This window comes from Lithobates pipiens, unplaced genomic scaffold (genome assembly GCF_037356315.1).
Source record: "Lithobates pipiens isolate NorthernLeopardFrog02 unplaced genomic scaffold, aLitPip1_a1.2 Scaffold_8, whole genome shotgun sequence".
NCBI lineage: Eukaryota > Metazoa > Chordata > Amphibia > Anura > Ranidae > Lithobates > Lithobates pipiens.
Genome location: NW_027507903.1, coordinates 136,454,817 through 136,481,218, shown reverse-complemented (window position 1 = coordinate 136,481,218; position 26,402 = coordinate 136,454,817). Strand labels below are relative to the sequence as shown.

Genomic DNA, 26,402 nt, shown 5'->3' with positions numbered 1-26,402 from the left:
GGCCAGCATTAATCTGAGCTCATTACCTGAATAGAAGACACCTGGGAGCCAGAAATCTTGCTGATTTATAGGGGATCAAATATTTATTTCACTCATTCAAATGCAAATCAATTTATAACTTTTTTGATGTGTGTTTTTTTTATTTTTGTTGTTTTTCTATCTCTCACTGTTAAAATAAACCTACCATTAAAATTATAGACTGATCATTTCTTTGTCAGTGAGCAAACATGTACAAAATCAGCAGAGAACCAAATACTTTTTTCCCTCACTGTAATATATGGCCAGCCTAAGGCTTTAGTAAAGACTCATTTTAAAACCTGATAATTTTGGTCAAGGATAACCTCTGGGCCGTCTTTAATATTGATTGGACCCTGGGCAAAACTTTTCTTGCCCCCCTCCCCCCCATGCAGTTTTGCTCCCCACGTGCTCTGAGACATACAATAAATAGCAGCTAGACTCAAAATCAGTTTACTGTATCAGATCAGGCAGCAATTTGCGATTGGTTGCCAGAGGTTACAGTGTATCATTACTGCTCACTGACTGGTTGCAAGAGATTACAGCACACATTACGGCTCACTGATTAGTTGCTAGAGTTTACAGCACATCATTCCTGTTTGTTGATTGGTTGCTAGAGATTACTGTGGATATGACCTCAGGGGGGCATGATATACCTATCAATGCCACCATCCACTCCTATTTACATATGAATGGTACCTCACTTTACATATGAATGCTGGTAATTCACCTGTAAACAGGGTCTGCGGGGGGGGGGGGGAGTCATCTTTACACAACAATAGGGGAGAGCTGGGCAGCATTAGTAGCAGCACTTCACACTGAGATATTGGGACACAGCACAGGACTAAAACCTCAAGGGACTAGGAAATTTAAGCCAGGATAGTTGGCAAGTATTAGGCAGCTGCTTTGGGCCCCACAACAATGACAGTGCCCAGGGCAGCTGCCCCTTTTGCCCTGCCTTATAAACGGCCCTGGATAACCTAAATCTCCCCTAACCTTGTCTATTATAACTTTTTTTTACGTGTCTATTCGTTTTATCTGTTTTTAATCTGATATGACCATATCCCTGTTTTTTTGGGATCCATTTGCACTACTGGCAGTTCTGGCAATCAGAGAATAACTTGTATTTCAATCAATGAATATAGGGAGTTCTGATTGGACAAGATGAAGTGAGAGTGTTGATGTCAAAATCTCTACTTTGTCCATTTAGAGCTGGACCAATGTTACTAAGCATTAAAACGCATGCTTAAACTTCAGCTTTAACTTTAATTTTGTAAGCGCTTGCAGAATATAATACTCATTCAAGTGGAACTAAAATGATCAAGCTTATCTTTGCATGACTTCAAGACTCAAGAGCTTTAAAATTATGATGATTTGTATTGAAACAACACAGCAGTAAAACATAACAATAATTATTTTAGGTAGCTGTCACATTGCTAAGCTTTGCCACATGAAGAGAGAGATGGTGACACGGTTATAATGAATGGCGGCATCTGCTTGCCTGAAAGAGAAGCTTCTTTGGTTTGACGGATAAACTCTTGAAAAAGCACTGGAGTGAACCTTTTATTTGAACATAATTTACAATCCAGTCACAGCCCAGTCTGCGTTCTCCATTATAAAGAAAAGAAAGTGGTCAGTCTCTGAGCCATGCTGGAAACATTCATCTGATAGGGGGGCTTCAGGTCCCAGAGACGAAGGCTGTCTCGAGTTTTCTCTGGAAGCTCAAAGCATGCCTATGGAAACAAAAAGAAAAAAGGAGTAGCTGAATATCAATAGCACACACATAAAATAACCAGAAATACTGTTATCCAGAGTTTTTGGAGAATGTGCATAACTATGAAAAATGATTCTGTTGCTTTAAGAATAGAATTTATATCAGGGATACATGAGTTATCCTCCAGAATGCATAGAAATTGATGCATAAAAAAAAGGAAATCTGCAAACATTAGTCTATATCTTCTAATGTTCTGCTCCATTCTTAGCAGAATAAAATTGTTGGTAAATATATTTAAACAGGGCTTTTTTTCTCACAGAATAAGTACAGAAATTCCCCCTTCTGAGTCACCCCTTGTCTCCGCCCCCTACCTACCTCTGAGCACTGTTCCTACCCAACTCCCAGTACCGGCCCTTTTGAAAATACAGAACCAAATATAATTTTGTGGTGCTAAATAATTTGTATGGAATATCTTAATGATTACAAGAAAAGCAGTCAAATAGATCTGCAGCCAGCAACAATAGACCCACCCAGCAACAATAGAGCCAACACACAATAAAAGATCCCACCCCAGCAACAATAGATCCAACACACAACAATAGACCCTCCATGCAGCAACAATGGACCACAACAATGAACCACACCCAGCAACAAAAGATCCACCCCAGCAACATTAGATTCCCCCCCAGCAGCAACAACAGATCTCCTAGCAGCCAGCATCAATATACCCTCCAGCAGCCAGCAACAATAGACCTCTTCCTCAACAGTAGATGCCTACCAGCAATATAAGACCCACCAGCAACAATAGATCCTCACACAAAAACAGATACCCACCAGTGACAATAGACCCTCCAGCAGCTAGCATCAATAGACCCTCCAGCACACCCCACACCTCTTGCTATTACATACATTCAGTGCTGGAGGTGCCGGAACTGCATTTCCCCCACTTTCCTGCTGGAAAAAGGCCCTGTATTTAACCACTTGCCGACTGGGCCATAGCTTAAAGTTGACTATAGCGAGGTCAGGTTTTTCCGGTTGGTGGGTGTCCATGGATGTCCTCCCAGAATCTCCCCCTGGGGCAGAAGACCTGACGCATCATGGATCGCGGTAAACGGCCGCTGGTAGCTACATCATTTGACTGAGCGATCACTTGTAAACAAACCGGTGTCATGTCATGATGCCGGTTCCTCCCTCCCCTCTCTGTACTGATCTGTACAGTACGAGAGGAGAGGGGGAGAGATAGCAGCAGCGCTGTGGGCTGGATGTGTATTGCCAACAGCGCTGCTCTGTGACAATACTCTGCAGTACTCTGCCCATACTGTGCAATACTCTACCAATACTCTGCAGTACTCTGCCCATACTGTGCAATACTCTGCCAATACTCTGAAACACTGTGCAATAGTCTGCAACACTGCAATACTCTGCAATACTCACCAACACTCTGCCAATACTCACCAATACTCTGCCAATCTGAATTTTCTGTCTTTTTTGATTTATAGCACAAAAAATAGAAAACCCAGTGGTGATTAAATACCACCAAAAGAAAGCTCTATTTGTGTAAAAAAAATGACAAAACTTTCATATGGGTACAGTGTCGCATTACTGAGTAATTGTCATTCAAATTGTGAGAGCACCAAAAGCTGAAAATTGGTCTGGTTAGGAAGGGGGTTTAAGTGCCCAGTGGTCAAGGGATTAAAGGATAAGTTCACCTTTTTTGGGGAGAATTTCAGTTTTCATAATAAATAGAAGTGTTTTTCAATGCCATTTCTGGCCCAGACATACCATTGTGGTTTTCTCTCACTTACTGTACCTTATCCACAGGAGGTTTAAAATCTTACCAGCTTATTTGTATTTTTGAAAGGATTTTTGGATTTCATCACTTCCTCAGCTTTCACTTCCTGTAAGGTCACCTTCACTTGTTGCATCACAGAAGAGGGTGTGTTCACCACTCTGGACCACACCTCCTTCATTACAATACCACCTTCCACCCACTTCCTATAAAATTTTATTGAACAATCCCTGTACAATCTCCTTTAGATTTTCCAAAACAATATAATAGAAGTACACACCACCTATCCAATCCCTCTGTATCCAATCAGGCAGATACTTGCACTACATCAGGGGTGTTCCATGGGCTGCATGTGGCCCCAGGGAGTTTAGCATGCAGCCTGAGCCAATCTAAAGGGACCCTGGGGAAGCTAGGCAAATGCACCCATGGAGAAATGCTGGGGGGTCCTGTGAAAACTTAGTTCCTGGGTGAAAGTGTGCTAATGAGGTCAGCTGGTAAACTCCTTTATGTGTCTTATTGGTTCCTCTGTCTCTGTCTGTAAACCAGGGAGCCTCTGAAGTGTTCTAAGAACTATAGCAAGGGCTAAGGTAAGGCCTTGTTCTCAAAAGCAGAGAAACCTTGTATTTGTCTGCAACCGAGGTACAATAATGGTATATTGGTACACAGGGGAGCTGGATTGTATATATATAAAAAAAGTGAACTTAGCCTTTAAGAATCTTTGAACAATAAATTATCCAATCATGTGAATGGCAGTTTCATGTTTATTTATTCCATATGCACACAATTGAATTATTTATTATGTGAAAGTTCTGAACATCTTTGGTAAATCGAAACTAAATGCCACATACTGGACCAAAATTCACTGGGTAAAATTTTTTATTTTAAACGAATAAAAGAATCTGGTGACCACAAAGTATGTTAAACTATAGCGATTTTTTCAATTTGTATATAAATGGACAATTGGCTTCTAAACTGTGAAGTGAAATGAACAACAAATATTTACGCTACACGTGTACAAGGTGGATGACAAAATATGTAAATCTTATTCACTAGGCTTGTGCAATTAGTACCGTAACTAATCGAAATTCGGCCGAATTTTGCATGCATCTGAATGTCCGAATAAAAAAATAACGAATAACAACGAATACGAAAGAAATATAACGAATGAATTTGACATGATTCGGTAATTCTTTAAAGATCTAATGAAACAAAAGGTCAGCTCAAAGTAAATCTTATAGTCCAATCAGCTAATTAATTTTGTGCCGGAGGATGGATTACTGGCAAAGTGCATTCCTGAGAACTGAGTTAGAAGGGTGTTGTATTGTATTTGAGCCGAGGAGAAGAGACGTCATTGTGTGTGTTAAAAGATTCAATAAACGACTTTGCAAACTACGAATCATTATCACGAATGTCTATACATACATAAATAGCGAATTTCAACGAATAAAAATGAATGAATTCCACACTCTATGAATAATAACGAATTATCCGAAAACGTATTAACGTAACATAACGAATATAACAGAATGTATCTTACAAATGACAACGAACCGAAACTAAACTAAATTTTCCGTTGTGCACAAGTCTATTATTCACTACATAAATTAGGCATTCTAATTAATAAGAGAGTGATTTTCACAGTATAAAACGTTTCAAAAGTTTGGTTTCCTGCATTTCACAACAGACTTCTGTTTACATGCAATATGGTCTAATCAAACACACTAATAAGAACTTTTGTTTAAACTCATACAAATGTAAATGGTTAGAAAATTATATCTGACTTGGTATACAGTATAAGTGTTTTATAATAAGGTATTATTTAAATGTTCAACCCTGCTTTTAGAATTGACATTGATAGTCACAACCTGGTGTCAACACTTGCTCTAATTTTTATGTAGAACCCTCTACCATAGGTAGGTGCTAGAGTGAGGAGTTTGTAAGGGAAACTGTCAGTTCAGGTTAATTTAGGCAGGCCTATGCTTCAGGCTAGGCCTGCTTGTTTTGATCTGGGGGGCAGGGAGTGGTAAGTGCAGCAGTGGGTGTGACCACCTGTGCTTTAGTTCTGAGGCGCCTCCCCTGCTTCCAGGGAGAATGTTCTGGAAGAGAGGCAGGGCCTGGGACTGGAGTGGCAGGCAGCTCATGTGAGGAGCACTGACCAATCCCCAACTGGAATTGGCAGGGGGCAGGCCCCCCATATAAGCTGAGGTAACAAGCCACTGGGAGGGGTTGTCAGCTGGGAGATGTGGAGAAAGGAGTACTAGGCAGCAGCAGGGGCCCCATCCCCATCGGGGGGGGGGGGGCGAGGCATTGCGGAAAAGCCTGGGAGAGCTGAGAAGGAGCCTCATCTTCACATGGTCATAGATGTAGGATCTTTATCCATACACGATCATGGATGAAGTGTTCTGGAACAGAGGGGCAGGAGAAGCTGTCGGAATGTACGTCCAGTTAAAGTTCTCCATCATGGACTCGGGGCAGGAGAAGGTTGGTGAGTGGGCCACAGTGGATTTCTTGATGAGGCATGCCAAGGCATGCCAGAGGAGCTGGGTGCGAGGCCAGAGGAAAGACTGTGGGGAAAGTGTCAAATCGCTGTGGCCTAAGGGCACAGGATTTGCATACTGGACTATCTGGGAACAGTAGTCCACCAAGCAGCACATGCTACTAAATTACTAGGCTGCAGACCTCTGGCCTAGTAACAGTGCAACCAACTCTAGCCAGCAACTGGGACTGTTCAGAGGAGTCTCTTTTGTCCAAAGAGGATTATGTGACAGGAAAAGTAATGATCTACAGTGGAAGTTTTGTGCAGGAGGGTGAAAGTCCTGGGAGCAACAGTCTGCAGGAGATACACAGAGGAGGAGTAATCGTCTGCATTATGTTATGCAGGGGAAGTGACCGTAGATATTATTTGTACATCAATACTTCATGACTCAATCTTTTGTTCTAATTCTTAACCACGATGGCAAAGCAACTGTTCTATGGGCATCCCATATTTCCTTTCCCTCAACCAAGTTATATCCCCCAATAAATAAAACAAAACAACGCAAATGACTGTTCATTATCTCAGAAGTGATAGATGGAGGTCTGGCAGCAGGGTGACATGGTGGATGTTAGTTACTAGTAGCAACCAAGCGCTACATTTATACCAATGTTTTGCTCCTGGTTTAGTTTCCATGATGGACCAGGGTCACAGGCGTCTTAAGACAATATATTCAGTTTCACACTTGTTGACTTTCATTTTTCTTGTTTTTCCTCTGTTGAATATTGGCATTGTATAGACAACATCTGAGCTCTCATCCTGCAAAAAAAACAAAAAATCAGAGAGTGATTTATCAGACATACTCACAATGTAGGATTTTCAAATTTTGGTAGGCCCATAAGAACATTCCATAGCTTTTATTTACTCCTGTTTTTGAAAATGCTAGGTGTTTAGTAGGGATGCCAAACACCCCTCAGTTTGGTTCGCACCAGAACATACGGAACAGGCAAAAAATTTGGAAGGCTTATATGCAAGTTATTGTCATAAAAAGTGTTTGGGGACCTGGGTCCTGCACCAGGGGACATGTATCAATGCAAAAAAAAGTTTTAAAAACTGAAATTTTTTCGGGAGCAATGATTTTATTAATGCTTAAAGTGAAACAATAAAAATGAATGTAGCACTAACCCCTGAAGGCCACGCTGATTTAATTGGGCTTACTGCTACCTTCTTCACCTTGTGCGCATCTAGGGGTTTCCCGAGGTAGATGGCCCAAGAATTGTAGAGACTGACGCCAGATCCACTCAAAGGGATTTTTATTCGCAAAAGATAGTTACCGAACACAGTCTCTCAACATGAGATTAGAGGGTTTAGGTAGGGAAAAAGTCCAGGTACTCCTAGTGTTAAGCCAGTAGGAGAAAAACACACCTCTCATATCAGGTAATCCAGAGAACAGCCATTCACAACTGGATCCTCACTCTTATTGGATAGTCTTTCTCTCACCAGGCCTAGCAGCCAACAAGGTGCTCAAGTCAGATACAAGTCTCTGCCACAGACTCGGTGTAGAACACTTCAGTAAAAGCTGAAGAGTTTGTACTAAAGTGAGAACCCTCATATGGTACCAGTATCTTGCAGCCGGTCTGGTGATACCGCATGAGATTAGATTCAATTGGGGTCTTCCAACTGGTCCAGGCTCTTATTGAGAAGCCAACCCTTGCATGGCCTTCTCCTGAAGAGTCCTCCCCTGGAAACCTTCACAGTTGCTGGGCCTCTCCACTAACCGAGACGGCACCGGACCACCTCTGAATCCTTCCTTCAGTTTCTTTACCTCGGGCTAGCCAGCCCCGAGGTTTGAAGTCAGGTGGATCCGCACCCCAGGCCATGGCAGTCCTGGGGGCTGACCAGGAGGACCAGGACCAAACAGTCAGAAAGCACTTCTGGACCGGAACCCCGAAACAGGTGACATCCGCACCTTAAGTACCCTCTCCCAGGAAGCACAGCAAGAGTGACACTCCCACTGAGCTGGTTCCGAGAAAGAGTAAATGTAACGCACCCAACTAAACTGCATTCTGCACCCTGCCATGATGACAGCGCCAACTATGGTCAGGCAGAACACCTGGCAGTCCAGCTAGACTGGTGCTGAAGTCTAAATTTAGGATAATTGAACCCAAAACCAAACTGCGGTTCAAGGGTAAAGTTAAATGACAAAACACATAGCGCATGCTCTTCAGGAGTCAGCGCTACATGAAATATTCCTTTAAATATCGTGCCTGGGGGGGTTTCTATAGTATGCCTGTAAAAGGGCGAAATTTTCCCGTGTTTAGAACAGTACCACAGCAAAATGACATTTCTAAAGGAAAATTTTTCATTTAAAACTGATTGTGGCTGTAAGGAATTGTCGGGTCTCAGGAATATACTGTAGATTAAACTCATTGAAAAAAAGGGCATGGGTCCTTCAGGTCTGGTATGGATTTTAAGGGAAACCCTGCCCCAAAATGTAAAAAAAAAATGGCCTAGGGGCCCCCCCCCCAAATCCATACCAGACCCTTATCCGAGCATGCAACCTGGCAGGCTGCAGGAAAAAAGGGGGGATAAGAGAGCACACCCCCCTTCTAAACCGTACCAGGCCACATGCCCTCAACATGGGAAGGGTGCTTTGGAGTAGCCCCCCAAAGCACCTTGTCCCCATGTTGATTAATCTAAGAATCTACTGGTAAGAAATGACATATTCCACAATCTCTGGGTCTCTCAGTCTAGTGCTCTGTAGGTGAAAGCTAGACAGTAATTAGATCTAATATAGACACAAACTGGCAGAATAATTAACAGCTAGCTCACCATGCAATCTTTCATCAAATTGCTGTTTTCTCCCTATGTCTGCTTATAGAGTCTCTTCTTACTCAGACTGCTGGCTGCCTACACATACAGTATGTTCCTGGGATCCCACTATATAATGACTATTCCTGCATCTTATGGACTTCCTAATATATGAACTTCAATTTTACTTTTAACCCTTTATCACCCACCCCTTCCATGAAAGGTTATTGATTCAGTTAACTCCGTGTTAATCCTCACCCGCCACACCTTCCTGATATTTCTCCAAGTGCTTTTCAATTCCTTTATTTCATCACATTAACACTCCTAAAGTTGTGATTCAAACATAGGAAATTTTAAGGTATGGATTGGACCCTCTGTGACCCATAACAAGAAGTTGCCTATCCCTTTAGCGAGTAGGGACAAGCTAGCTGATTGAATACATGGATATAGGGGAATAGATCAGCCATGACACTACAAATTTCAGCCACAACATGTGATCCCATTATTACAAGGTATAGCAAACAGAAAATAGGGAATATAACCGGGTAGCACAGTGGTGTAGTGGTTCGCACTCTCACCTAGCAGTAAGAAGGGTTGCTGGTTCAAATCCCAACCACGACACTACCTGCCTGGAGTTTGCATGTTCTCCCTGTGCCTGCTCCGGTTTCCTCCCACAATCCAAAGACATGCAGGTAGGTTAATTGGCTTCTGTCCAAAATTGGCCCTAGTATATGAATTGGGACCTAGGATAGTGGGCTCCTTGAGGGTAGGGACAATTGTAGACACTTACTCAGGTTGAACTGGATGGACTGGTGTCTTTATTCAACCTTACTAACTATGAAACTGCACTAATAGCTAGTTAAAGAGGAAGTAAACCTTTTCAAACAACTTTGACCTACAGGTAAGCCTAGATTAAGGCTTACCTGTAGGTCCAAGCAATATCTCCTAAACCTATATGGTTTAGGAGATATTTGCCCGAAAATGGGCACCGCTGTCTACGGTGCATGCGCCGTAGAAAGCGGCGCGCAGGCGCACTAAATGCGGCAAGTCCAAGAATGGATTTGCCTAATTTGTCTACTCCCGTGCGCATGCGCGGGAGTGACGTCATCGCGGCTTCGCCGAATGGCAGCAGCGGAGCTGCGAGACGCGACTCCCGTGGGCATTTGCGGGAGTGACGTCATCGCGGCTTCGCCGCTGTCATTCGTCGGAGCTGCGAGACGCCACCAGCAAGATGGATGCGGCGGACTACAGGGGACAGCGGCGACTTCGCTGGCTCCTGTGTCAGGTAAGTGACACATAATGAGCTACTATGCGATGCATAGTAGTCCATTATGCTTTACCTTTGCAGGGAAAAAAAGAGGAAGTAAACCCATCAGGGTTTACTTCCTCTTTAACAACAAAAGCATTTGAAAGTGTACCATGCTTTTAACTCTAAAACGCAAACCAAACCCCCTAATCCCTGGTCCTAACTAATGTAATCCCTAAACTAAACTTTGCAACTATACTATGCCCTTGTTCTGTGTACTTGCCTAATCCAGGGATCAGCCTAGATGAACCCTTACTATACTTGTCAGCACCAATGCTTCCACAGTGTGTCTGCATACCTGTGTATTGACTAGTGTGGCAAGCCTAAAGCAGAACTTTGTAAAAAAAAAAAAACAACAGTGCGAAAAAAAAACAGGTTTTGTTGCATTATTAACCTTCAACCTTTTTCCCTATCAGTACTTCTTTTCAGCTGCTAAATGTCTTTAGTCTGACAGCCAGCATCATTCAACCCACTTCTGAGCTCATGCCATCACTGACCCACCCATGTCTATACTTAGACAGTGAAGGAGAAGCAGCCAAGTTATGAGTTAGTCACTCTGCCTTCTCATCCTATCAGCATGCTCTTTGTCAGCACATGAAATGCTTGGCTCCTCATGCTGCTTCTTTCTCTCAATGCCAGGCACTGCAAGCCACTGATGCCAAGACAAATTTAGGTACTTACACTGCTTCTGTTTACAGCAGTTTAAATTGCTCAGATTATGCACAATAACTTACCTATATATTCTGAACAATCAGTGAAAACCTTTAAAACAAAGCCTCATTTTCCTTGATAGGCATTGTGTAGAAGCTCTAAAGATGTCTCTAAACTGTTAAACCCCCTTTAGAGATTTTGTTGTAACCTTTAACCACTTGGGATCCGCGCTATTGCCAAATGACGGCATCAGCGCGGACCCACATTTCCGGGACTACGTCTATTGACGTCGTCCCGGATACGAGCGGCCTGCGCGCCCCCTGAGGGGCGCGCGCGGCGCGCTCTGTGATCGGCGAGTCCGTGAGACTCGCCTGATCACCGATCCGTGCAAGGGGTCGATCCCGACCCCTTATCACGTGATCAGCTGTCAGCCAATGACAGCTGATCATGTGATAGAACGGAGCCGGTAATCGGCTATTATTCCTCCTCGCGCTGACAGCGCGAGGAGAGAAAAAAAAAGCCGATCACCGGCGGCCGTGATCGGGACATCAGTCCCGATCACGGCCAGCAATACAGCTGACCACCTGCCCCCTGCCAGTGCCCACCTGCCCACCGCCGTGCCATCCTGAATAAAAGTAAGTGCCCCCCATCAGTGCCCCCATCAGTGCCCCCATCAGTGCCCATAGTGCCCACAGTGCCACCTACAGTGCCACCCACAATGCCACCCACAGTGCCATCCAGCAGTGCCACCAACAGTGCCACCCACAGTGCCCACAATCTGCCTCAAAGGTTCTGCGACCCAGTGCCGCCCATCAGTGCCCAGCAGTGCCGCCCATCAGTGCCCAGCAGTGCCGCCCATCAGTGCCCAGCAGTGCCACCTATCAGAGCCACCTATCAGTGCCACCTATCAGTGCCCATCAGTCCCATCTATCAGTGGTACCTATCAGTGCCCATCCGTGCCACCCATCCATGCCACTTATCCGTGCCACCCATCCATGCCATCTTATCTGTGCCCATCTTTGCCCATCAGTGCCGCCTTATCTGTGCCCATCGGTGCCGCCTTATCTGTGCCTATTAGTGCCGCCTTAACTATGCCTATCAGTGCCCACCAGTGCAGCCTATCAGTGCCCACCAATGCAGCCCATCAGTGCCCACCAATGCAGCCCATCAGTGCCCACCAATGCAGCCATCAGTGCCGCCTAATCGGCGCACTTCAATGAAGGAGAAAAATGACCCGTTTGCAAAATTTTATAACAAACTATTAAAACATGATTTTTTTTTTTTTTTGCATCTTTTTTTGTTTGTTTAGCAAAAAATAAAACTCCGAGCTGTAACTAAATACCACCAAAAGAAAGCTCTATTTGTGGGAAAAAAATGATAAAAATTTCATTTGGGTACAGTGTTGTATGCCCGCGCAATTGTCATTCAAAGTGCATCAGCGCTGAAAGCTGAAAATTGGTCTGGGACTGAGGGGGGTTTAAGTGCCCAGTAAGCAAGTGGTTAAGGATATTTGAGAATGCATTACTTCACAGTACAAGCAGCTAGAGAGGTCAGAGATGGATTGCTTTAAAGCTGTTATGCAGCCTGTTATGTAAATACTTTAAAGTGTAAGTTCATAACTCTGAACCTACTCACAGCCACATTCTAAAATGAATCTATCTAGCTGTGTAAAGAAGAAATCGATATACATACCTTTTCTGAAGCCGATACAGTGCAGCGGCTGCTGTGTGCGCAGGAGAGAACCGACAACGGCTGGGAAGTGCCTGGGAGCTGATGTCAACCATAAGGTTACTATGGGTTTCCGTTGTCGACTGACTCTCCTGCACACGCCAAAACTCTGAGGCCACCGCTGGCAGCTCAGTGTGGAACTGGACTGGAGAGGCTGTAGAACAGATAAGTATAGCAATTTCTTCTTTAAAAGGCTAGATAGATTTGTTTTAGAATGTTGCTGCTAGTAGGTTTAGAGTTAGTTAGGTGTTAAAGGGATTGTAAAGGCAGAAGGTTTTCTTATCTTAATGCATTCTATAAACCTCCTGTGTGCAGCAGCCCCCCTTACTTACCTGAACCCATCTCTATATAGTGATGTTGCACGAATGTCTCAGCTGCCGGAGACTCCCCTTCTCATTGGCTAAAACAGCAGAACGGCACAATTGGCTCCCTCTACTGTCAATCAAAGTCAGTCAGAGAATCAGGGGAGAGAGAGAGAGAAAGAGAGGGGACAGGGATGGGTTGGGGCTCTGTGTCTGCATGGACACAGGGAGCTGTGACTCAGCTTGGATGCCCCCATAGCAAGCTGCTTGCTGTGGGGGCACTGAACAGGAAGGAGGGTCCAGGATCACAGAAGAGGGGTCTGAGAAGAGGAGGATCGGGGCCACTCTGAGCAAAACCACTGCACAGAGCAGGTAAGAATAACATTATTATTATTATACATGATTTATATAGTGCCAACAGTTTATGCAGCATTTTACAATGTATAGGGAGGACAACACAATTACAGTACAGTTCAAAACAAAAGGTACAGGAGGGCCCTGCTCGTAGAACTTACATTCTAAAGGGAGGGGGTGGGGGTACAAAAGGTAATAGCTGCAGAGAATGATTTGATGGGGGTGGCTCGGGGACAGTTGTTAGGTGGGTGTGGGATAGGCTTCCCTGAATAAGTGAGTTTTCGGGGATCTCCTAAAGGTGCACAGGGTAGGGGCTGATCGGATATACCGGGGCAGGGAGTTCCAGAGGATGGGAGAGGCTCTGGAGAAGTCCTGAAGGTGAGCATGAGAGGAGGTAACAAGGGAGCTAGAGAGCAGGAAATCCTGGGAGGAGAGAAGGGGACGATTTGGGCGATATCTTCAGATGAGGTTGGTAAAGTAGCTGGGGGTGATGTTGTGGATGGCTTTTTATGTTATGGTTAGTATTTTGAATTTTATACGGTGGGGTAGGGGAAGCCAGTGAAGGGATTGGCAGAGAGGCAGGTTGGAAGAGATAACATGTTTGAGATATACTTTGTTTCTTTTAAATTAGACTTTACAATCACTTTAACTGAACTTCTCTTTATTGTTCATAGTTTGGTACAGGAGCAATCTGCCTGCATCCAGCATTAGGCATCTGTCCCTAGATGCAGGTAACCGCTGGATGAACAGACACATGCGGATGGAGGCTGACAGCCTGGGACAGCTGTGGTGCCTGTCAGCCTGCTATTGTTTGTACAGTGTTCCCAGCTACAGCTATCCACAACCACCTGTGATTCCAGCTGCAGGAATCTGCTGTCTGCACTTTGTGGGATGTGTTAATTAGGGCCTGACAATTACCTTTGGGGGCCTATTTATAAATCAGTGAATGTGAGATTCATTAAACATTTACTGGTGGTGTCATTTGCTGCAGGGCCGTTTTTAAGGCAGGGCAAAAGGGGCAGTTGCCCTGGGCTCTGTCATTGTTGTGGGGCCCAAAGCAGCTGCTTCATACTTGCCAACTATCCTGGTTTAAATTTGCTTGCCCCTTGAGGTTTTAGTGCTGTGCTGTGTCCCAGATGACTCACTTGGAGACCCTGTGTTTACATGTAAATTACCAGCATTCATATGTAAATAGTGGCGGCCGGCGGTATTGATATGTATATCATGCCCCCCTGAGGTCATATCCACAGTAATCTCTAGCAACCAATCAACAAGCAGAAATCATGTGCTGTAACCTCCAGCAACTAACCAGTGAGCTGTAATGTGTTCTGTAACCTCTAGCAACCAGTCAGTGAGCGGTAATGATACACTGAAACCTCTGGCAACCAATCGCAATAGCTGCCAGATCTGATTCAGTAAACTGATTTAGAGTCTAACTGCTATTTATTGTATGTCTCAGAGCAGGTGGAGAGCGAAACTGCATGGGGAGGGGGCCCCCAAGAAAAGTTTTGCCCAGGGTCCAATCAGTATTAAAGACGGCCCTGATTTTCTGTATATTCAAACACATTCACCAGTAAGAATCACCTGCAGTAAATATGTATATCCCTGTTGAACAAGCCAACTCTGCAAATCATGTGCAGTTATTTGGACTGCATTTATATTTTTGTTTGTTTTATGTCTGTTCTTGCTGTATTCAGTTTCTTGAGGATGTTCAAACTCCTAATTACTCTGTAACATAATATCTATTGTGTTACCCTCACACAAACTACCATAGAGGACAAACTACCGGTTTTTCCAGAATTCCCACCTCTTTCCTGTTTGAAGGTACAGATTCTGCTGAAGCTCCTGTATAAAAAACACAATGCGTATTTGAAGAAAAAAAGAAAAACACGTTAAAATGTTATATAGAAGCATAACCTCAATGATAAACAACAAATCTATTTATTTTTCAGTATTTTAACACCTTCCCGCCCGTCCGCATTGGCATTCCTTTAAAGAGGAACTGCAGTCTGCTCACATAATTTGTAATAAAAACATCTTTGCCATTCTGAAGCTTCCCTCCACCCACTTTGCATCTTATTTTATATATAAATATCTATACTAACTATTAAATTATAGGTATTGGAATGTCCTTTCAAATTTGTCTGTTTGGAACGTAATGAATAAAAATGTATCCGAAGTTAAGAAATTATCCGAAATAACGAATGTCGGAATGAATTATTAATTAATTATTAATAATAATAATAATAATAATAATAAAATGTTTTCATTATTATTGTTATTTATTATTATTAATTCATTACATTCCATTTGTTTAGCTACGGCATTCGTTATTTTGGAAAATTTGTAACTTTGGATAAATTCGTATTCATTACGTTCACTAAAAGCCAAATTTGAAAGGAAATTCTAATACCTATAACTTAGTAATTAGTAATAGTTAAGTTATTATTTCAGATTTTCAAATATTCGGATTTTCAAATTTCACATTTCTGAATTTCTGAATCTTTGGATTTTCGAATTTTTGGATTTTCACATTTCCGGATTTTCGATTTCGAATTCGCAAATTTTCAAATTTCGTAAATTCTTAAATTTTTTAATTTGAAAATTCGTAATCCGAAAATTCAGAAATTTCGAATATTCGAATTTACGAATATTCTTAAAAATTTGTTAAATGGGTTTTTGTTAATGTGGATATTTCCGAATTTGTCAAAATTTGTTAAAAAATGTATTTGAAACTAAAAAAATTGCACATGTCTACACTCCTCTATGTCAGCTAGGTACTTATTGTAATGCCTATGTACTGTATATGATACCTTTGGTTCTTACTATAGATACTACATTATCTCTTTTTTTTATTATATTGTGTACATCCTTTTAAAGTATTGCATTCTTTATTTGTGTGACATTTGGTATATACATTTTTTAGAATAATCTATTTTTTGCCATGACAAATAATGAATGGGATGATGCTGACTTTTACTTACCTAAATTATTAATTTCTTCCTGTCTTAGTGAGAAGCACACTCTGGGGAAAAAAAGAAAATGCATGTATATTTATAATACTTTATAATACTGTAAACAAAGCATGAATGCAAAACATCAATTTTGTTGCATGACCGTGCAATTGTCAGTTAATGTGATGCAGTGCCATATTGCAAAAAATGGCCTGGTCATTAAGGGGGAAAATCCTTCCGGTCCTTTAGTGGTTAGTTAACATACATGTTTGGAGAGGGAGGGGTAAGTTTTAAGGTTAGTTAGGTGTATATAAAAGAAAAATCAATCAGCGCAAAAACTTAACACATAACAGCAGCTGAACACCAAGGACCAAAATATCAAATCCCTAAAAGAAATTATAATAAAAACAGTGCAGCGCATAAACTAACAGTGACATAAACAGAGAAAGCAAATAAAAAGTCCATAAGAGAGCACCATCAAGTGTCCATACAGGGTGATCCTATCTGTAGCAGGCAAGATGAAACGTTCAAACAAGTGATAGCCTCCACCAGTTGTAAATACTAGCAGCTCACCTCACTGAGTGGACCCATGAAAATCAGTTGGGTCAAACAAGCAGCCCCTTTATATAGGTACATGTACCGGTCCGCTTGATGTCTGCATCACTGGAGATATGCTTGCTAACAGTGCAGGTCTCATGCATCCAAATATGGACTCCAAAATGATCCATTGTGTGTACATGCAACAATAATAATGGTACAAATAGTGCTCTCCGTATATTAAAATAGAAGCGTATTTATTAAAAAAATATATTGCACTTACAAAAGTATGCACTGTCCCTCAGTGCCGAGGATAAACAGCGTAATAACAATAGCCACGAGGACCAACGGGGGACGTAGGTGACGTCACGTAGGTTTTGTGGTTCAGTATGCATTGCATCCCAGGGGGCAAGACTTCATCAGCGGTGACGGAGTGACGTACACCACCCGCTATTCATACCATGTCATGGCACCACCCATCATTGGCAGCGTCACATGTAAATGAAGCACCATAACAACAAAGTAAATCGCCTGAGTCAGAACTTCCGGCCATACTCCAAACCACTGGGTAACCAGGGAGATTTACGCATTGCGGGACACCATGGCGAAGCGGAAAACAATCAACACTATGGCCAATCTAAACCACGTCGCCATGGCGTCCACATTAACAACCATATAGCCGGAGGATGTAAAGAGCCCAACACAATACATCCAGTGTATGCTAATCGGGCTTCCATACACAAAACCGGAAAACACATAAAAACTCCCTGGATGCCAAAAGGCCAGTAAATATACCAGCAATCACGGTTCATTAATACAAAAAGCTATTTTAACATTATTCAGGAGCTTATATAAAAAGACGCCGATGGACATTTAGTGCATTTATTATAAAGGGCCATATTATAAGATTGAGTATAAAATAATTCTATATCATACATTATAGATACTATATAAAGAAAACATTTATTTTAAAATTAATTATAAAATCAACCCGCGTCTCTGTTAATCCTCGTATACATCATACAATAAAGGGAAAAACACAATCCACTCCAAAAAATAAAAAATAATATATAATACAAAAATGTATATTTTAACAAACTGAAATAAAACAATTAACATCAAATTCAATATTCAAGCCTGTCGGTACAAGTACTTTTATTTCATGTATCTAGTGATAGAGTCTCTGCGGCTAAGTTGACATACAAAATTGCCGCCTCTCCAATGTTTCACAACTTTTTCTATCCCCCAGAACTTCAGACCCCTGGAGTTCTGATTATGAACTAATTTAAAATGCCTGGAAACATTGTGAGTTTTGAGTCCATTCTTGATGTTGTTCACATGCTCGCCTAATCTAACATGAAGAGGTCTAGAGGTCCTACCAATGTATTGTAGGCCACATACACACTCGAGCCTGTAAACAACACCAATTGTAGCACACGTAATGAGTTGCTGAGTTTTATACTCTTTGTTTGTTGCTGAGGACACAAAGTTTTTACGTTTCTTAACCACTTCCCACCCAGCCAATATACATATACTGCCGGGTGGGACCCGCCTCTTTCTGACTGGACGTTCAGGAACGTCCATCAGAAGGAGGGGGATCGCGCAGCTCGGATCGACAAGAGGGCTCTGTGATTGGCCCTCCTGATCACATGATGGCCGTGTCTAATCACAGCCATCATGTGATGTAAACAAACAGCCGGTTGCTAGGTAATCGGCTCTCCTCTCCTCACACGGAAGTCGTCGCTGAGGAGAGGAGAGCAGATCGCTGCAGTCGGCTGGTGATCAGTGAGTATGAGCTGTTTTTACAGCTTTTTACTCACTGATCACTAGTCTAGTGTAATACACACATGTCCCCACACATGTTCCCAAAACACACATGTCCCCAAATAATAAAAAGACATGTCCTCAAATAATAAAAACACATGTCCTCCACATATGTCCCACTAAAATCACATGTCCCAATGATTATCTGCACACATATGTCCGTGATCACCTGCACACATATGTACATGATCATTTGCGTACATATGTCCGTGATCACAGAAACCAATTGCTCTATACTTAACATAATTTATTTTACCAAAAACATGTAGCAGAATACATTTTGGCTTAAATTTGCAACAAAATTTGATTTAATTGGATTTCTTTTAAAATAGAAAGAAGAAAATATTGTTTTTTTTTTCCAAATTTCTGCTTTTTTTGCGCTTATATCACAAAAAATAAAAAACGGAGTCGTGAATAAATACCAACAAAATAAAGCTCTATTTGTGTGAACAAAATGATAAAAATTTCATTTGGGTACAGTGTAGCATGACCTCGCAATTGTCATTGAAAGTGCGAGAGCGATGAAAGCTGAAAATTGGGCTGGGAAGGAAGGGGGTGAAGTGCCCTGTATTGTAGTGGTTAAGATTACATTTGGAATGCCTATAAGCAGTACACTTCCCGCAGGCATAAAAACCAGAAAGAAAAGAAAACAAACGATTATCTGACTGTGTTGGTGGAGCAACAACACTAGGAGCTGAACGATCATGAAGAAATGGAGCCTTTTTATATATAAATAATGGCCGTTGTGGCAGGAGAGGGCCCAGTACTTTGTCTTGTTTTAAGATAGAGCAGTTTTTTTGAATAATCCTTTCAAAATTTTTATGTTGAACATTATAATTTAATACCATTTTAAAATTTGCGACATCAGTATTGCTTTCTTTAGTTTGATTAGCAACCAATGTTTCTCTATTCATACCTCTCACCCGCTCTACTTCACTATCTATGGCAAATTTCTCATATCCTTTTTGTTGAACCTGGAGACAAGGACCTGAGACTGGGACACAAAGTCCTCCTCATGAGTGCAATTCCGCCTGAGCCTAATAAACTGACCTCTGGGGATGTTGCATAACCATGACCTATGGTGGCAGAGGGATATAGAAATTCCAGTCAGTTGGCTTAAAATGGTTACATAAGCGGAAATGATCACCATCCCTAGAAATCTCAAGGTCGAGGAAGACAATGTGTTCCTCACTCACATTCCAGGTGAGTTGTATATTTTTGGTTGTGTTGATTGTTTGCCGCGTCGCCATGGTGTACCGTAATCCGTAAATCTCCCTGGTTACCAAGTGGTTTGGCGTATGGCCGGAAGTTCCAGCTCAGGCTGTTTACTTTGTTGTTATGGTGCTTCATTTACACGTGACGCTGCCAATGATGGGCGACATCACGACATGGTATGAATAGTGGGTGGTGTAAGTCACTCCATCACAACTGATGAAGTCCCGCCTCCAGGGACGTAATGCGCACGGAACCATGTGACCTATCTGACGTCACCCACGTCCTCCGTTCATCCTCGTGGCTATTGTTATTACGCTGTTTATCCTTGCCACTGAGGGACATTGCATACTTTTGTAAGTGCAATATATATTTTTAATAAATACGCTTCTATTTTAATATACAGAGAGCACTATTTGTACCCTTAATTTTTATTGCATGTACGCACATGATGGATCATTTTGGAGTCTATTATTTGGATGCATGAGACCTGCATTGTTAGTAAGCATATCTCCAGCATATCTCCAGTGATGCAGACATCGAGCGGACCAGTACATGTACCTATATAAAGAGGCTGCTTGTTTAACCCAACTGATTTTCAGGGGTCCACTCAGTGAGGTGAGCTGCTAGTATTTACAACTGGTGGAGGCTATCACTTGTTTGAACGTTTCATCTTGCCTGCTACTGATAGGATCACCGTGTATGGACACTTGATGGTGCTCTCTTATGGACTTTTTATTTGCGTTCTCTGTTTATGTCGCTGTTAGTTTATGCGCTGCACTGTTTTTATCATAGTTAGGTGTATAGCTGTATTTCCACTTTAGTTCTTAATTATCTCAGACTAATGTCAAACATCATCACAAGCCAGGTTTAATAGATCAGTTGATTTCTTCTTTCCTATTGAAAAGGGATGTATAGTGCTGGGGGGAATAAAGACATACTGTACCTTTTGCTCAGACAATACTTCTTTCCTATTAATGGAAAAATAAAATATTTAACAATCCATTTATAGACACAGGTAACAAGACTCATTAAACCATAGAACAATATGCAGAATGCTCTATCTTCTGCAACCATCAGAAATTTTCCTTTAAAACTTGTCTGATGCAGATTTGTGCTCTTTGACTTTGGTCTTTACTGATAAAAGCGTAAAATGTTTCTTCATTGTATCTTATATGTATTCAGCAAGAAGCAACAGGGGCTAATATGGAAACAGTTCCATTTCATAGCAACCAAACACTATACCTACACATGTGCACACATGTTGTAGTATATAAACATATCACTAGAGGGCACACTTTTCTGCGGTTTGAGCTTTGAGACTTTTAGGAACATTAAATTCGGTTAGTTATTTGATTTCAGATTCTTATCAAATCACATGACTTGGTCAAATCTGGTACTTTACTGGCAAATTATGATACAGTCGTTCTGTGAATTTTTACTGCAGGAGACCAGGATGTCTGCATAATGTATCAGTATTATTTTTTGTTTCTCTTTTCTTTTCTGTAACTTTGTCTGTCCTACAAAGTGTCCTAATATACTGATAGCATTTGTGTGTTCATTGTAACAATATTCTTTTTTGTATTACTTACTTTGTATCTTATTGGTATCATCATTGCTTTTAAAGGTTTACCAGCTACGTCATATTTGGTAATATCTGATTAATATAAGTTTCTTTTCTGTATTATAGTAAGTATAAATAAATGATATCTTTATATTTTAGCACCGTTATTATTCTGTTATTGATTTTATTGGTTATAGCTGCAAATGCATTGGCTAGACTCTATAGACAAAAGGTTTTAATCACTTATGGTATATATCATTAAGCGAATAAGTGAGGTAGGTATAAATCGCCATAACAACACACGTGCATCCCCTCTCCAGTGACCCGCTCCCTCCCACTGATCAGACACAGCGAGAGCTATTAAGCGGGTCCAGTGGACACGATGTCTGCTGGGAACCCGGCGATCGCTCGTAGAGAGAATCGTAGATCGCAGTTTTGTCAGTGGGGAAGAGGGAGATCTTGTGTTCCTACTAAGCAGGAACATGGATCTATCTCTTCCCTCAGTCAAACCATCCCCCACACAGTTAGCAAGCACCTCCTAGGCACACATTTAACCCTTTGATTGCCCCTGATGTTAACCCCTCCCCTGCCAGTGTCATTTATACAGTGATAGAACATTTATTTTAGCACTGATCACTGTATTGGTGTCACTGGTCCCCAAAAAGTGTCACTTAGTGACAGATTTGTCCACTACAATGTCACAGTCCAGCTAAAAATCGCTAATCGCCACCATTACTAGTAAAAAATATAAAAAATAAATAAAAAGTCCATGAATATATGCCATAGTTTGTAGATGCAATAACTTTTGCGAAAACCAATCAATATACGCTTATTGGGATTTATTTTCCAAAATTATGGAGCAGAATACATATTGGCCTAAATTAACCACTTGACCACTGGGCACTTAAAGCCCCTTCCTAGCCAGACCAATTTTCAGCTTTTAGTGCTCTCACATTTTGAAGGACAATTACTCAGTCATACAATACTGTACCCATATGACATTTTTTTCCTTTTTTTTACACAAATAGAGCTTTCTTTCGGTGGTATTTAATCACCGTTGGGTTTTTTATTTTTTATTAAAAAAAAAAAGACTGTTATAAAATTTAGCAAATTAGTAATTTTTCTTCGTACATGTTGGCCAAAATTTATACTGCTACACATCTTTGGTAAAGATAGGTACAAATTGGTGTATATTAGTTGGTCTTTGTGAACGTTATAGAGTCCACAAGCTATGGTGCCAATATCTGAAAATTGATCACACCTGAAGTACTGACGACCTATCTCATTTCCTGAGACCCTAACATGCCAGAGAAGTACAAATACTCCTCAAATGACCCCTTTTTGGAAAGAAGACATTCCAAGGTATTTCGAAAAGATAGAAAGATGGTGAGTTTTTGAAGTTGTCATTTTTTCCCACAATTCTTTGCAAAATCAAGATTTTTTTTCACAAAATTGTCATATTAGGTTATTTCTCACACACAGCATATGCATACCACAAATTACACCCCAAAACACATTCTGCTATTGCTCCTGAGTATGGCAATACCACATTTGTGAGACTTTTACACAGCGTGTCCACATACAGAGGCCCAACATGCAGGGAGCACCTTCAGGCATTCTGGAGCATCCAGGCCAATTCTGACATTTCTCTCCTACATGTAAAAATGGTAATTTATTTGCTAGAAAATTATATAGAACCCAAACATTATATATGTTATTTTTAGCAAAGGCCCTAGAGAATACAATGGTTGTCGTTGCAATTTTTTATCTCACATGGTATTTGCACAGCAAGTTTTCAAATATTTTTTTGGGGAAAAAAAAAATTGTTTTGCGCTTAAAAAAAACCCCAAAACAGTACAGTTAGCCCAAAGTTGTTGCATAATGTGAAGGATGAAGTTATGCCGAGTAAATATATACCTAACATGTCACCCTTCAAAAATTGCACATGCTCATGGAATGGCGCCAAACTTTGCTAAAAATCCCCATAGGCGACTGTTTAACATTTTTTACTGGTTACATGTTTTGAGTTACAGAGAAGGTCTAGGAAAAAAATTATTGCTCCCACTCTAACGTTCGCCGCGATACCTCGCATGTGTGGTTTGAACACCGTTTTCATATGCGGGTCGGACTTATGTATACGTTCGCTTCTGCTTTTTTTTATTGTTCATTTTACTTTATTTATTTTAGTTTGACACTTTTCTCCCCCAAAAAAATGTTGATCACTTTTATTCCTATTACAAGGAATTTAAACATCCCTTGTAATAGGAATGGGGCATGACAGGTCCTCTTTACAGTGAGATATAGGGTCAATAGGACCCCACATCTCACCTCTAGGCTGGAAAGCCTGAAATAAAAAAAAACAATCCGGGCTTCGATCGTAGTGATGAGTCGGTAGAAGCACCGGAGGGCGGCGGGGGGCTGTCTCCTCTCGCCTCCCATAAGAACGATCAAGCAGAGGAACAGCTGCTATGATCATTCTTATGGTGTAGGAAATCGCTGGTTGAAAAAGCTGATATCTAAATGATGCCTGTAGCTGCAGGCATCATTCAGATATCCCCGCACACAATCAAGGATGTCATATGATGGGCGGTGGGTGGGAAGTGGTTAAAATGCATTTTTTTAACACAAAGTTGTCCATTTATACAATATTTCTAACACATAGCATGTACATACCAGAAATGACACCCCAAAATAGATTCTCCTACTCCTCCTGAGTACAACGATACCCACATGTGTGAAACTTCCACATCCTGGCCACATACAGAGACCGAGTACAGCCGAGTATGGCCGAGTATGGCTGGGTATGGCTGTGTATGGCTGAGCATAGCCGAGTATGGCTGGGTATGGCTGAGCATGGCCGAGTATGGCTGGGTATGGCTGAATATGGCTGGGTATCGCTGAGTATGACTGGGTATGGCAGCATATGGCTGGGTATCACCGAGTATTGCAGCGTATGATTGGGTATTGCAGAGTATGGCTGGGTATTGCAGAGCATGGCTGGGTATGGCTGGGTATTGCAGAGTATAGCAGAGTATGGGAGGGTATGGCAGGGTATGGCAGAGTATTTCAGAGTATGGCAGGGTATTGCAGAGTATGGCAGGGTATTGCAGGGTATGGCTGGTTATGGTAGAGTATTGCAGAGTATGGCAGAGTATGGCAGGGTATGGCAGGGTATTGCAGAGTATTGCAGGGTATTGCAGAGTATTGCAAGGTATTGCTGAGTATTGCAGAGTATTGCAGGGTATTGCAGAGTATTGCAGGGTATTGCAGGGTATTGCAGGGTATTGCAGGGTATTGCAGAGTAATGTAGGGTATTGCAGGGTATTGCAGGGTATTGTAGGGTATTGTAGGGTATTGCAGAGTATTGTAGGGTATTGCAGAGTATTGCAGGATATTGCAGGGTATGACAGATTATGGCTGAGCACGGAGGGATGGCTGAGCATGGATGGATGGATGTGGCTCTGTGTCACAGAGCAGCACTGTGGGCACTACACATCCAGCCCACAGCGCTGCTGCTACCGATCTCTCCCCTCTCTGCTCACACTGGACGGAGAGGGGAAAGAGGAACCAGATATCAAGCCGATTTGTTTACATGCGATCGCTCCATCATTTGACGGAGCATTCACATGGTAAACGATCGCTATCAGCGGCCGTTGACCGTGATGCGCCTGGTCCTCTCGACCCAGCGGTCACCAATGTTCTCGAGCGATGTTCTCGAGCGGGATTCTGGGAGGACGTCACTGTACACCCTCAGAGAGTTATGCAACCACCCTGTAGCCATCATTCATCTATGTGCCGGTTGGCAAGCGGTTAATGAAGAAATTCGATTTTTTACATTTTTATATTGGATATGTTTTATAGCAGAAAGTAAAAAATATTGCTTTTTTTTTTTTAAATTGTCAGTCTTTTTTTTTATAGCACAAAAAATAAAAAGGTGAACAATCACCACAAAAAGAAAGCTCTATTTGTAGGAAAAAAAGGACATACATTTTGTTTGGGTACAGCGTAGCACAACAGCCCAATTGTCAGTTAAAGCAACACAGTATCGCAAAAAATGCTCTGGTCGGGAAGGGGGTGAACCCCCCCGGGGCTGAAGTGCTTAAAGTATATGTAAAAACAAGGAAAAGGGGCGCCTCTGAGTATGTATCATAAAACAATTTATTTAAACAAACAATATCCACTCACATAGAGGAAAGATGAGTTGCATTCAGGTCTGCTAACTGAGCTGAGGAGATGGAGTGGGACTGCAGGTCACAGCAGATCCTGTGGCTGGCATCACATCAAGAAAGGTGGAATAGCTGAGCACAGGAGCTTCCTTCAGCTGTCAAGGCTTATGCAGACTTGTACATATCCAGTGCGGTGTGACACGGCCATGTCTCTCTCCACACAGAGGCAGAACAAACATTGTGATAACACGGCGCGGCCAGCCTTTGACACTGGTGTCTGTTTTTCTCCCTCATTCCCTATTTCCGGAACTGGATATGTACAAGTCTGCATAAGCTGTAATCATGTGCATTAAAACTTTTCAGAACTTTCCAGCTGTGATGTCACATGCTGCATTTATGAGATGTCATACAGACAGTAAACATGAGTTTCCAAGTTGAACAAATCAAAGAAATCAATAGACATGTGCATTCGTTTTCGTCCGAATGCATTTTCGTCCGAATTTCAGGTATTTTCGTTTTCGTTTTGACAAACGATAACGAAAGTGCAGATTCCGAAAAACGAAAGATCCGACATAAATAAATGCTTTTTTTCGTTTTCGTTGTTACAACAGTTCGATATAGAATAGAAGATTCGAAGTGGCCGTTCGATATAGAATAGGAGATTCGACGTGACTCCATATGTCTATTGAACCTGTGGTCGAATGTGCCTAAGTTTCGTTTACCTCTATTAGTCCTATTATATAGAAAAGCTTCAACAGAGAGTAAATATTCGACATAGAGAGAACAGAATCGACAGAGAGAAACGATACTGGAATTGGGTGGGGGAAGTAAATAAAAAAAAAATAATGATAATATTCGACGGGATCGTTGCACGTTTAAAATAATATTCGACGGGATCGTTGCACGTTTATAATAATATTCGACGGGATCGTTGCACGTTTATAATAATATTCGACGGGATCGTCGCAACTATACGACACTGCAATCGTACATTTCGGCAAT

General features: G+C 41.8%; 1 long non-coding RNA gene across 1 annotated transcript; it reads right to left on the bottom strand.

The window, feature by feature from the left end:
* Positions 1-1,261: 1,261 nt before the first annotated feature.
* LOC143964406 (uncharacterized) lies at positions 1,262-25,694 on the bottom strand. The gene is made up of 6 exons (XR_013271133.1): positions 25,420-25,694; positions 20,617-20,641; positions 16,128-16,168; positions 14,951-14,988; positions 6,659-6,810; positions 1,262-1,748 (listed from the first exon to the last, which is right to left on the bottom strand). It is a non-coding gene; the product is annotated as an uncharacterized LOC143964406 (long non-coding RNA).
* Positions 25,695-26,402: the final 708 nt, after the last annotated feature.